Source organism: Mytilus trossulus, chromosome 5 (assembly GCF_036588685.1).
Source record: "Mytilus trossulus isolate FHL-02 chromosome 5, PNRI_Mtr1.1.1.hap1, whole genome shotgun sequence".
NCBI classification, from domain to species: Eukaryota; Metazoa; Mollusca; class Bivalvia; order Mytilida; family Mytilidae; genus Mytilus; species Mytilus trossulus.
Window position 1 is genome coordinate 67600459 of NC_086377.1, and position 13061 is coordinate 67613519.

A 13061-nucleotide genomic window follows, 5' to 3' on the forward strand; every position below is an offset into this window, starting at 1 on the left:
TCTTCCTTTAACATATCTCAGTCGCAGCGCTAGACTTTTATCTTTAGTAATAAAAGACACATCTTCAGCACTTGCATTTATATGTACAGTGCTAGTGTTAGAAGCTGAACATCGACAGCGATAGATTGTTTCATTTGAGTACTGACATCTTAACATCGACAGCGATAGATTTTTCATTTGAGAACTGACATCTAAACATCGAAAGCGATAGAGTTTGGTCATTTGAGTACTAACATCTAAACATCGACAGCGAAAAAGTTTTCCTTTAAGTACTAAAATGTAAACATCGACAGTGCTAGAGTTTTCATTTGATTATTTTTTGTCAATCTAAACATCGTTAGCGATAAACTTTTCAATCTAAACATCGTTATCGATATAGTTCTCAATCTAAACATCGTTAGCGATAGAGTTTAAATACCGGTGGCATACAAACAGGTTATAGCAGTTTCTTGTTAATTTGCAACACCAAAATAATAAGTAAACAGAAGAAGTCTATCCCCTGAATATATGTTACGTCGTCCAATTAAATAATTTTTTACCAACGAACTGCATCAGACATTTTAATGTATACTTACCAGCAAATCTATTACTTATTTCCTCAAGAAAAAGTCGTGTAAACCATTCATCGGCCCTTTCAATGTCATAGATATTATAGTTAGCATCTATTGTATTCTTTAGATTATTGAGTAAATTCATACATGTTATATAATGGTATCGTCCACCTTGTGGTGAGTCAAATAAATTACGAACAAAGCTTGCTTTCGACCAGTAGAACCGTTTCATGACAGTTCCAACGTAATCAGACAATTGCATAGCCGTGCTTGGCCCTGCTCTCGTCAGTAAGGCGTAGTTTTGTTTCTGTAGTAGGAAATCGTCAGCAAACGCCCCTACAGACAACAATGGAATATTCCAAAACACTGATTGTCGTGCTACGGGTGCGACTGCTACATTACAGACTGGCCCGAAAAACACGTTAGCCTTTGACACGGATTCGTAAACTGATGCAATTGCGGCTTTCATAGCATATATTTCAGAACATTTTGAATCTGCATACGATAGTGAAAATGATACGTTGTATTTGGCAAAGTGTATCCACGACGCTATATTCTCGGTGACAAGTTCAATAGCTGGCATTAACCTCGACATTGAATATTCATATAAGTCATTTGTTGGCAGCAATACCAAAGCTTTGATATCTAAATTAGTTTTTGAATATTCTTCAATAAGTGGTATTTGATCAGAACCAAAAGTTGTATTCTGCTGTTTTCCGTTACATCCGGGGTACAAAACAAGAACGTACAGAAGTCCACAGTACATTATCATGTTCATGGTTAATATGGTTGTCTTTTTGCTCATGTGTTAGTTTATCAATTGTTTATTTAGATCCACCTTCCGCACAATTACAGACAATCCATTTAAATCTACACGATTAAGCTAGTTGTCGCCCTACTTATGTATATCATTAATAAATACACAGACTGACCAATCAAATGCGTGCACATTTTTCAAATCGTCGTATGGCAGTTGAAAGTATCGAAGCAAATCTTCATTTCCTGTCTTGGTATATTTTTTAAACTAATTAATTAAGCACACGGATAAGTTTGTATTATTCACATTTTTAGTCTGAAAAACATTTAATTATATCTTGTTTCTCACGTTGAGAATTAATATCCTAAGCAACATTGAAATTAGAATAAGAAAAAAAACTACAAACTGCATTCAACTTGTGAGTGAAATATCAGGTGCAACTGCATCTTTTCTAAAATCTACCTCAAATTGTGATAAATTATAACCAATCAACTACGACTCTACAGTCTAACAATGATGTTATACTATTCTACAGAAACAGGATTTTTTTTTAAAATTTAATATTTAATGATCTGCTTAAGTGTAATTTAACTACATATAATACGTGGTTCTGGTATTGTTTTACCAAACTATTATATTTTGTTTTGTTGGTGGTTAGATCGTGTAATAGATACATATAACAAAACAAGTTGCCTTCTAAATAATTTATAGAACCCTTCGTGAAAAATAATGCCGTGCTTTATGAAAAGGAACATTGGCAATCATTTTCTAGCCATTGTTTTGTAAATAGTTTTTTAAAAACAAATATTTTTTTTTCATTTCCTAAATGGTTTCGGGCTTACCACAGGGGAAACCACGTTCTAAAAGACATTGATTGTCGATCATTGAATATCAGATAAGCAATTTTATACAACAATGAGGAAAAAGGGGGAGAGGCATGCAATCAAACATCATAAATCAAAGACAAAATGACAACACCATGCCCAATACAAACACGACAAGAAGTCAGGACAATTTTTATAAAGCGCAATATAGAATCTAAAAATGGGACAACTTAAACCATCCCACAAAAATACGTAGAGGAGTTCGGCTCAATTAGCCCAGAAAAGGGCTACATGTTCTTGCTCCACGTGGGAGATCAATCGCCGATGTAGCGCATTTTAAAACACACCAATAAGATAACACATTATATAATTTTATATACATTGACATCTTCAGACATCATTAAAGGTTCTTGTCGTAACTGGAAGCTTGAACATGAACGTTCAGATGAAAAGAGACGAAATTAACTAAAGAATGAACACTTTCTTACCATTTGAAACTCTTGGTTCAATAGCTTCCTTGTGAGCAGCAATCCTCTATCAAGAAAATCCTGATAGGAAATACAAGCACGGGAATAACGTATCAATAGGGGGATGTATACACCCTTTTGTCGTAATGTTTTGTTTTCGAACGACCCTCAGTGTCAATTATTAGATGTAAGTCAAGACTTAACTGTGTCTGTTGTATCCTTTATCTCTAGTTCGATGGGTAAGATGCGTTCAACATACTCATCAAGTTTTGATTTTTTTAGTGAGGGTAGTTATCAAAGGTACCCGGATTATAATTGAGTACACCAGACGCGCGTTTGTCTACATAAGACTCATCAGCGAGGCTTATATCAAAATATTTATTAAGCCAAAGAAGTACAAAGTTGAAGAGCATTGAGGATTCAAAATTCCATAAAATTGTGCCAAATACTGCTAAGGTAGTCTATGCCTGGGATTAAGAAATTCTTACGTTTTCGATAAATTCCTCGTTTTGTAAGCTGGAAATGTATAAACAAAAATTACCACATGATTGATATTCATGTCAAAACCGAAGTATTGACTACTGGGCTGGTGATATCCTTGGGGACAAAACGGCCACCAGCAGTGGCATCGACCCAGTAGTGTAAATAGTTATCAAAGGTGCAAGAGAACATCGTCTATATAGCGGAAAGCTACAAAATGATATTTCTAACTTATTGGATCCTTTAAGAATGACGACAGTCTGTTACAAAACACATCCTCCAAATGTATAAACTACTCGTCCAATCATCAGCTCAACAATGTTAGATCTGTGAATTTACTTCGCCAGGATTCGAACTCATGTTACTGAGATATTGTGTCACCGAATTGCCTGAACTGTAGACGACGTCCTAAGAAGGCATGAAGTTTGAATCGTTACAGATCAGCTGAAATATGTTTTGTAAAGGGTCATACAAATGAGAGCAATATATGTGTGTACAGTAACAGTAAGAGTTATATCTATAACTACGTCTAAAAAAGTGAAACCTCTAAAACAGACTAATCAATCGAATCACCAACAGTCATGGTGATAAGTGGCTTTGTACATTCTGTAAATACAAAAAATAATTCAGCTGATCTGTAACATTGCCGTCTTCATGCCTTATATATTGTGTAATATATTAAGCCACTAGATTATAGCTGACGAGGCAAGGTAACAAGCGGCCACCGAAGCTTCATTTTTGTGACGCCAAGGGAGTAGAGTGGTCTAGTGGGTAGAAAACAGTACAAGGCGATTTCAGTTTGAATCCAGGCGAAGGAAGATGTATTACCCCAAGTCCTATGGGAGAGAAACAGTTCCGTTATTACAAATTATTCACAGCAGGGCCCACACAGATCGTCCCATCTCAATGAAGTCTAGTTTCCTGTAATATTTTTTATAATAAACAATGATAACGGTGATAAACCAGATGTGTTTTAGTTTTTACTAGAAACACCGCGTAAGAAGAAATCTCCATATTTCAACGGGAAGGCAAAATGCACGTTTCCGAAATGTGCTACTTATGATTTTTTGATAAAAGAAGAACCACGAGATGGAGAAAATGTTGAAGTAATCATACAAAAGATAGGAAACATTACACATGTTCCTGCAAAAAAGGAAAGAAATCTCCAAGGTGAACGCAAAAAAAATACACAAATAAAGCTGCTTCAAGAATGTGTAAGTAATTTCTTCTACACAAACAAAAAAATGAAATAGATGCTGAATCTTTAAAATTTGGAAATGAAACAGTATGTCAATCGAGAACAGTTCTACAAAAAGCAATTTCCGAAGCACGCATTAACACTTACCTGCATGAAGATACATTCAATTCAAGGAGTTAATTCTTGTACGGGACATTCTTGCTGCAGAGGATATTGACAACAACAAAATCCAAGGTTACATTCAAACACATCTCCTTTGACCCTTTCCAAATTGCAATGTTTGAAGAAACACAAATGAAGATACTCGCACATAAGATTAAGACAGGTAACTGTGTGCTGTACTTTGATGCGACGGGAACTGTAGTTGAGAAGTCTGGTAGTCCAGCAAAGACGGTACTATATTACGCATTAATCTGTAGGAGTGATGTACAAGGAGATCCACCTATTCCACTTGCAGAACTCATCATCTCTGATAACACAACACCTTCTATACCTACTTTCCTTCATAAGGTTAAATTCTGATTGGTGCAGCATTTTTATGAAAGGTCTGGACCACAACGGATAGAAACAGACTTCAGTTGGGCACTGCTACATGCATGTCTTCTAGTGTTCAATACAGAAGACGTGACAAGATATATTTCGAGATCGTTGAATATTGTTCACCATAAATGTTCGACATCAATAATCAAATATTTCACCATAATGCATATTTGTGCCAGCCACATGATAAAAGCTGCAAAACGGCAGATAGAAAGTAAGATTATAGATCCAACACACGTCGATTTCGTCGTAAGAATGTTTGCTCTACTTCAGAACGAAAGAGACTGTGCAAGGTTGACGGAAATTTGGACGTCATTCTGCACGGTATTCGCTGGGCAATACTTGACCGAAACTGTCAAGAACAGCCTAGAAACTTTGAATAAAATGATAAACACTATCGGCATAGAAGACTATATAGATGATACGTCATACGAGGAAAAGAACACTGCTGAGCTGGAATTGTGTGAAGTACGGCAGTTAAGACCAATCAGGCTGTCTTCTCCTTTCTTTGACCATTTCCTTCAGATTAGTTTAGACATTACTTGTCAGCAGACGAAGCATATCCCATTGTTCCACTGTCAATGGTTACTTCAATCCAAGTATTGTGGAATTGATCTTGAATTCATATATGTTTTTGGTTCCACTCTGGTCATGAATTTTTTTGGGCAATACAAGTCGATATGCCAATGACATGACATGAAAAAACACCAGATATTACACGCGATACAAATGCATCTGTGGAGAATTGGTTCAAGATAATAAAAAAAGACACCTTACACCAGAAAAAAAGACTCAGACCCGGAGCATTTGTTCGGAAGGTACATCAGATACTTAAGGAAAGATTGAGACAATACACAAACGACCTGACGTTTAAAGTTCGGAAAAACAAGAAGAAACCACCAAATGATGCAGTATTGTCGCAAGAGAAATGGAACTAGACCACCAGGCAACAGACACCAAGGAATTCAACTAAATTCTTTAGTCCTCCGAAAACCACAACAGCACAAAGAAAGCGGAAAATTTTAAAAAGTAGAATCCAACCCAATGAACCTATGGAGAGAAAAAGATTAAAGGTTGATATAGACAATTCCATCAACAAATACGGCCTTGTAATCCATGCCAACAACTGCTGGTTGAATGCATATATGTAGATGTTGAGATGTAGCCTAAAAAAGTCATGCATAAGATAGAAGGTAATATCAAATAGATGATACTGATTCTTTTCATCACTTACAATCAAACACTGTATTGATTTACACATATAGTGAATAATCAAAATGTTTCAACAGAGAGGGGGACGATGCCAAAACATAATTCAAACTCATATGTTGAAGAGCAACTGACAACGACATAATATTTGCTTAATTGTTTACTATTATACAGTAATACTTCAAAACAAAAACCCGACATATTTACAGTAAGCTTCTTTTAAAATTATTTTTGAAAGTACGTCTTCTCACAAGAATTCCTTCATCTAGATTCCTTTGAATATTCAGAGATAATCTGTATGATATTTTGTAAATAATATTAATTTGTTTTCAAATATCTGTTGAAATGCAGATACCACATGTCTTTCTGCAGTTTTTGCTGCTGCTTCAAATCGTAAAATAATCTTTCAAATTACAGCGCGTTTGAAAATACCACTCCAAGTAACAGATAATGGTATGCTGCACTTTTTGACATTTTTTCCCACAGTAAAAGTGGAGATGAACTTATCGACCATGCTGTAAAATCATTTCACAAAGATTAATTAAAGAAAACAAAAACCATGGCTTTTGTTATTGCATTTTAAAGTACATTGTTTGAAAAGAGATGAGCGATTTTTTTCAATGTCATACGTAAAGCTCTTTTCTAAAGACAGAATGTAATTATTTCATTTTGTTAAGAATCGCGATCGTGACATCATAGGAAATCATATATTATCAGTTCATTACCTAATACTAATGTCAGAATTAAAGAGTATACTGTAGTGATAGGAGTTTCCTATTAGACGACAACGGTGCAATGGTATTTTTAAACCCCTTCTCGTACTTCTGCAACAATAACAAACAAAAAACAGATTTGATATCCGTGCCCACAACACATCAGATAAACAGTTTATGATTGATTAATATACAATTACACGAAACTTTATTTCTCTATTTCCACAACTTTGGCTCGTTCAAACTGCTGCCTCTCTACTATAATTTGTAACATCGGATTGCTTCTTTTTTAAGAACAAGGAATGGAAGTTTTTAATGACCTTGACTGGCTGTACAGCCCTTGCATGGTAGTTTTGTTTTTTAGAATGATACTTTTGTACTTTCTTTTAGAATTGAATTTGCATTTTGATATATTTTATATATCAAGGAAACACATAATTAACTAGGTTAAGTATTTAGGAATTTCTGAGGAAGTATGCGGGTTTTTATTCGTTCATTTATAAATATTTACAATACGCAAAAAACTTAATTTACTTTCAAATATCTGTTTGTAGAAACACAGGTACCACATACCATTATTTATTTGTTGGAAATTATCACGTTTTTATTTAATTACACTGCGTTTAAAACTTCTATAGAAAGTTCCTTGTCATATATCAGACAGCTTTTTAATTCAGAATTGAATGCTTCTTTTTTTAACTTCGTTGGGGTGTAAAAGCGTTGACCGAAGTACATTTTATATGAAACGCAAAAGCGCTTCATTCCAAAAATGTGCGCACGGTAAACGCTTTTACAACCCTATGAAGTTACAAAAAGAAGCATTCATTACTTATATTAACATTTTTTAGCTATGATCATAAAAACACGAATTTTATAATTCTTTTATTTAATTCACCTATGCACTTTATTGTGGGACCACTTGTTATCATGAACAAAAAGCTTTAGTGAGTGATGCAATTGCTTAAAGAATAACACGTGATGTGCAGTTAGCCAATCAGAATAAAAATTATAATGAACCATACATCGAATGTGAATATTTGAATGATCGTGCACATTTAGTCCCTATCGTAATAAAGACAGAAATCCATTGACCTAGAAATACAAGACAGTTAATCGTTGGCAAATGGTGTCCAACCAATTTGTCAAGATAATTATTGATATTTTGACTTCACTTACAGTCACGTTTTATCATCAATAAAAATGTAACTATCTCTTATTATCGGGTATGTAATGCATTAGGGAGACGCAAACCTAATTTGAAGTTAATATGTCCTTAAAAACAACTAAAAACTATTTAGAATTGAAACAGAAAATTAGGCAAATTTGCATAATTATACTGTCACTACTATCATTATGGTTACTGCGTCTTCCTCCCTCAATAAAAAAATGACATCATTTAAGAGATGAACAAGAATCTGAGAATAACGTTTTAGATAAAAATATTGAAGAACTTGAAAATAATATTACCAAAATTTATGAACAAAAGGCTAAAGGTGCTCAAATAAGATCACGAGAGAAATGGGTTGAATTTGGGGAAAAAATAACTCGTACTTTTTAGGTTTAGAAAAACAGAGACAGGTAAAAAAGTCAATCAATAAATTAAAAGGGGGAAATGGTGAGATTTTAACGGATCAAAGTGATATACTTAGTAATATTAGAGAAAACTAAAAAAAGTTATATTCGACGCAAAGCCCTGATAAAACATCAAGCGACAAATATATATTTGAGACAAAACTCGATAAAGAAAAGGATAAAAATGATAAATCAATTTGCGATGGGGATATTACAGTAGAAGAATGCTCAGATGCTATTTATAAAATGAAACTTAATAAATCCCCTGGATTAGACGGTTTAACCGTTGAATTTTATAGAAAATTTTGGGATAACTTAAAGTTCATAGTAGTAAACATTCTTAATATTGGATACAAAGATCATACACTTACATATTCACAGCGTACAAGTGTAGTAACGCTTTTATTTAAAAAAGGTGATCCATTGTCACTAGATAATTACCGTCCTATTTCTCTTTTAAATATTGACATGAAACTTCTATCGTACGCTCTAGCACAACGATTGAAAAAAATCTTACCAAAACTGATTCAAGAATATCAGACTGGATATGTTAAAAATAGATTTATTGGTTTTAATCTTAGACAGATACAAGATATTATAGATTTTACTGATTTATACAAAATTGAGGGGGCTATAGTCTTTGTTGATTTTTCTAAAGCGTTTGACTATCTAGAATGGAATTTTATGTTTTCAGTTTTAAAACATTTTGGATTTAATGAATCTTTTATAAGATATATGGGTTAAGACTTTATATAGTGATATTCAAACATGTGTTTTGAATAATTGTTGGATATTTGAGGTCTTTAAAAACACAAGAGGTATACGTCAAGGGTGTCCTTTATCTGCATTAATATTTATTTTATCTGTGGACATTATGGCTTCAAGATTAAGAAGCAATACTGATTTTAAAGGTATCAGAGTCAAATTAGATTGCAAAAATCATACTATAAAAATTTCGCAACTGGCAGATGATACTTCTTTATTTTGTTGTTCTAAATATGATGTTCAAATAGCTATGAATGCAATTGAAATTTTTGGTTCTTATTCAGGGCTGAAATTAAACAGAAACAAAGCAGAGGGGTTATGGGTAGGAAAACTTAAATCTTGTAAAGACAAAATTGAGGGAATCAACTGGAGCAATGGACCAGTTAAAACTCTTGGCATTTACTTCGGGCATTCTACGGAGGAATGTGATAGACTAAATTGGGAAAATAAGATTGAAAAGATGAATAAATTATTTTATTCTTGGCAAAAAAGAAATCTTACTATTTTTGGAAAAAATTTGATAATTAAAACATTAATTGTGCCCATTTTTTCTTTTGTGGGATCTGCTTGCAGAGTTCTAGAGAAATTTTTAAAAGAAATAGAAAAAAGTTGTTTTAAATTTATTTGGGATAATAAACCAGATAAAGTAAAAAGAAATTCAATTATTGGTCCATATGAAAAGGGGGGTTTGCATATGATAGATATCAGAAGTTATTTCACCGCTCTAAAAGCTATGTGGGTAAAAAGATTAGTAAATGATTGTGAAAGAGGTTGGACAATTATACCTCAACACTATTTTTATAATTTTGGGTCAAACTGGTTTGTGTTTCAAACAAACAGTGGGGATAAGACAGACGAAAGCATTGAAAACATCCCAGATTTTTATAAAGATATCATTAAATGTTGGAAATTAACTGGTGGAGGTCAAATAAAAAAAACAGAAACATTTACAGATATAAGAAAACAGATATTATGGAACAATAAAGCTATATTTTTAAAATATTGGATTAAAAGCGATCTTATTTATGTAAATGATATCATAGATGAAAAAGGTTGTATTTCTCAAGACATAATTTTAAATAAACTAAAAAACAAATCAAACTGGATGGCTGAAATTAATTTAGTTAAGAAATCTATACCAAAAGACTGGGCAGCAATTTTAAAATCGGAAAATTCTATAAAAAGTATTGTTAATATAAAAAGAAACCAATTTATATTGGATGGTTTACCTATAAAATTAGAAGCATTAACAAATAAACTTTTATATAAGTCTCTGATAAATAAAAAAAATTGAACCAGCTATTGGACCCAAAAAATGGCTGCGTAAATTTGATATAGATGATGTGTTTTTACAAAACTATCTATATAAATTTTTATTCAAATATTTAAAAGAAAATAAACTTAGAATTTTTAGATGGAAATTACTACAACATATTCTACCTACAAAGAAACTTTTATGCAGGTGGAAAATTGTATACAATAGTTCTTGTAATTTGTGTACACAAGAAGAAGATTATGATCACTTCTTTATACTGTATTTATCCGTATTTAAAACTTTTTTGGAATAAAATAAATGAAGTTTTAAATAAAAGTAAAATAACTTTTAAGGTAAAACTAAGACACTTAGTATTTGGATATAAAACTTCTGAAGAAGAATATTTTGACTTAAACTATTTTAACAATTGTGGGTTTTTCAATTTATAAAGCCTACTACATATCTGATCAAAAGACAACAAATGTCAATGTTTACTCAATTTTTCGCAATGAGTTCAATAGAAGAGTATGTTTGTAAATTAAAAGTAATGTTTTAGCAGCTATTAGAAAACATATTAAGTGATTAAGTGATATTATCTAATATATATATATATGATGTAAAAAATGTAATATGTATTTTGCAACTAATCACTACCCTGAGTGATTAGTGGATTGTAACAGGGAACATCAGGAGGAGCTTGGACTCCTGAATGATATTGTAACAAGCCAATATTTAAAATTAATATTTATTTATGTTGAAAAAAAGAAAAAAAATGACATCAAGGTAAAACTAGAGGCTCTTAAGAGCCTGTGTCGCTCACCTCGGTCTATGTGCATATTCAGCAAAAGACACAGATGGATTAATGACAAAATTGTGTTTTAGTGATGGTAATGTGTTTGTATATCTTACTTTACTGTACATTCTTGTTGCTACAATTATCTTCATCTTTAATGAACTTGGCCCATTAGTTACAGAGGAAAATATTTTGTTAAAAATTTACAAAAATTTACCAAATTTAAGAAAATTGTTCAAAATTGACTGTAAAGGGCTGTAACTGGTCAACTGACCATTATTGTCATGTTGGTTTATTTGTAGATCTTGCTTTGCTGAAACTTATTGCTATTTACAGTTTATCTCTATCTATAATAATATTCAAGATAATAACCAAAAAACGGCAAAATTTCCTAAAAATAACCAATTCAGAGGCAGCAACCCAACAACGGGTTGTCCGATTCGTCTGAAAATTTTAGATGAGATAGATCTTTACTTGATAAACAATTCAACCCCTTGTCAGATTTGCTCTTAATGATGCAGTTTCAGAGTTATAAGCCTGTGTTCTATTTTTATCCATGGCGGCCATCTTGGTTGATGGTGGCCAAGTATTGTAAAATTTGGCCCAGTAGTTTCAGAGAAGATTTTTGTAAAAGATTACTAAGATTTACGAAAAATGGTTAAAAATTGACTATGTATTATTGTCATTTTGTTTATTTTCTTTGGTAACATCTTCTAACACCAGACTCGGACTTCTCTTGAACTGAATTTTAATGTGCGTATTGTTATGCGTTTACTTTTTTACATTAGTTAGAGGTATAGGGGGAGGGGGGGAGATCTCACAAACATGTTTAACCCCGCCGCATTTTTGCGCCTGTCCCAAGTCAGGAGCCTCTGGCCTTTGTTAGCCTTGTATTATTTTAATTTTAGTTTCTTGTGTACAATTTGGAAATTAGTATGGCGTTCATTATCACTGCGCTAGTATGTATTTGTTAAAGAGCCAGCTGAAGGACACCTCCGGGTGCGGGAATTTCTCGCTACATTGAAGACCTGTTGGTGACCTTCTGCTGTTGTTTTTTTATTAGGTCGGGTTGTTGTCTCTTTGACACATTCCCCATTTCCATTCTCAATTTTAATTACTCCTATAAAGAGGTCAACTGACCATTTTGGTCATTTTGACCTATTTGTAAATCTTACTTTGCTGAGCATAATGGCTGTTTACAGTTTATCTCTATCTATAATAATATTCAAGATAAAAACCAAAAACAGCAAAATTTCCTTAAAATTAGCAATTCAGGGGCAGCAACCCAACAACCAGTTGTATGATTCATCTGAAAATTTTAGGGCAGATAGATCTTGACCTGATAAACAATTTGACCCAGTCAGATTTGCTCTAAATGCTTTGGTTTTTGAGTTATAAGCCAAAAACTGCATTTTACCTCTATGTTCTTTTTTTAGCTGTGGCGGCCATCTTGGTTGTTCAGCCGGGTCACGCCACACATTTTTTAAACTAGATACCCCAATGATGATTGTGGCCAAGTTTGGTTAAATTTGGCCCAGTAGTTTCAGACTGAGGTTTCAAAGGAGAAGATTTTTGTAAAAGTTAACAGACGACGCCGGACGACGGACGCAAAGTGATGAGAAAAGCTCACTTGGCCCTTCGGCCCAGGTGAGCTTATAATAGATATTAGTTTGTAAATATATATAAAGGCTTCTAACTCTTATAATTCTCAAGAACGAGACCTCCCCCAATTATAACTCCCAATTCTCAGGGACCCGCGCCTTTGTTTGTACTTTTGAACGACTTCACATTGCTTTTGATGGATTAACACGAATTACTATTGGACAGTTCATTTTCAACTGTATTTTGAAACTTTTTGTGCAACTTATACAATTTACAGTGCACACGGCATTTTATTATCAAATTTTTGCCTCGTTCTGGGACCTCGTATGTATATT

The 13061-nt window shown here is 33.1% G+C and overlaps 1 protein-coding gene across 2 annotated transcripts in view; it reads right to left on the bottom strand.

Moving 5' to 3' along the window:
- LOC134719107 (atrial natriuretic peptide receptor 1-like) overlaps window positions 1-13061 on the bottom strand; it is a 362861-nt gene that overhangs the window by 239297 nt on the left and 110503 nt on the right. The window lies entirely within an intron of this gene.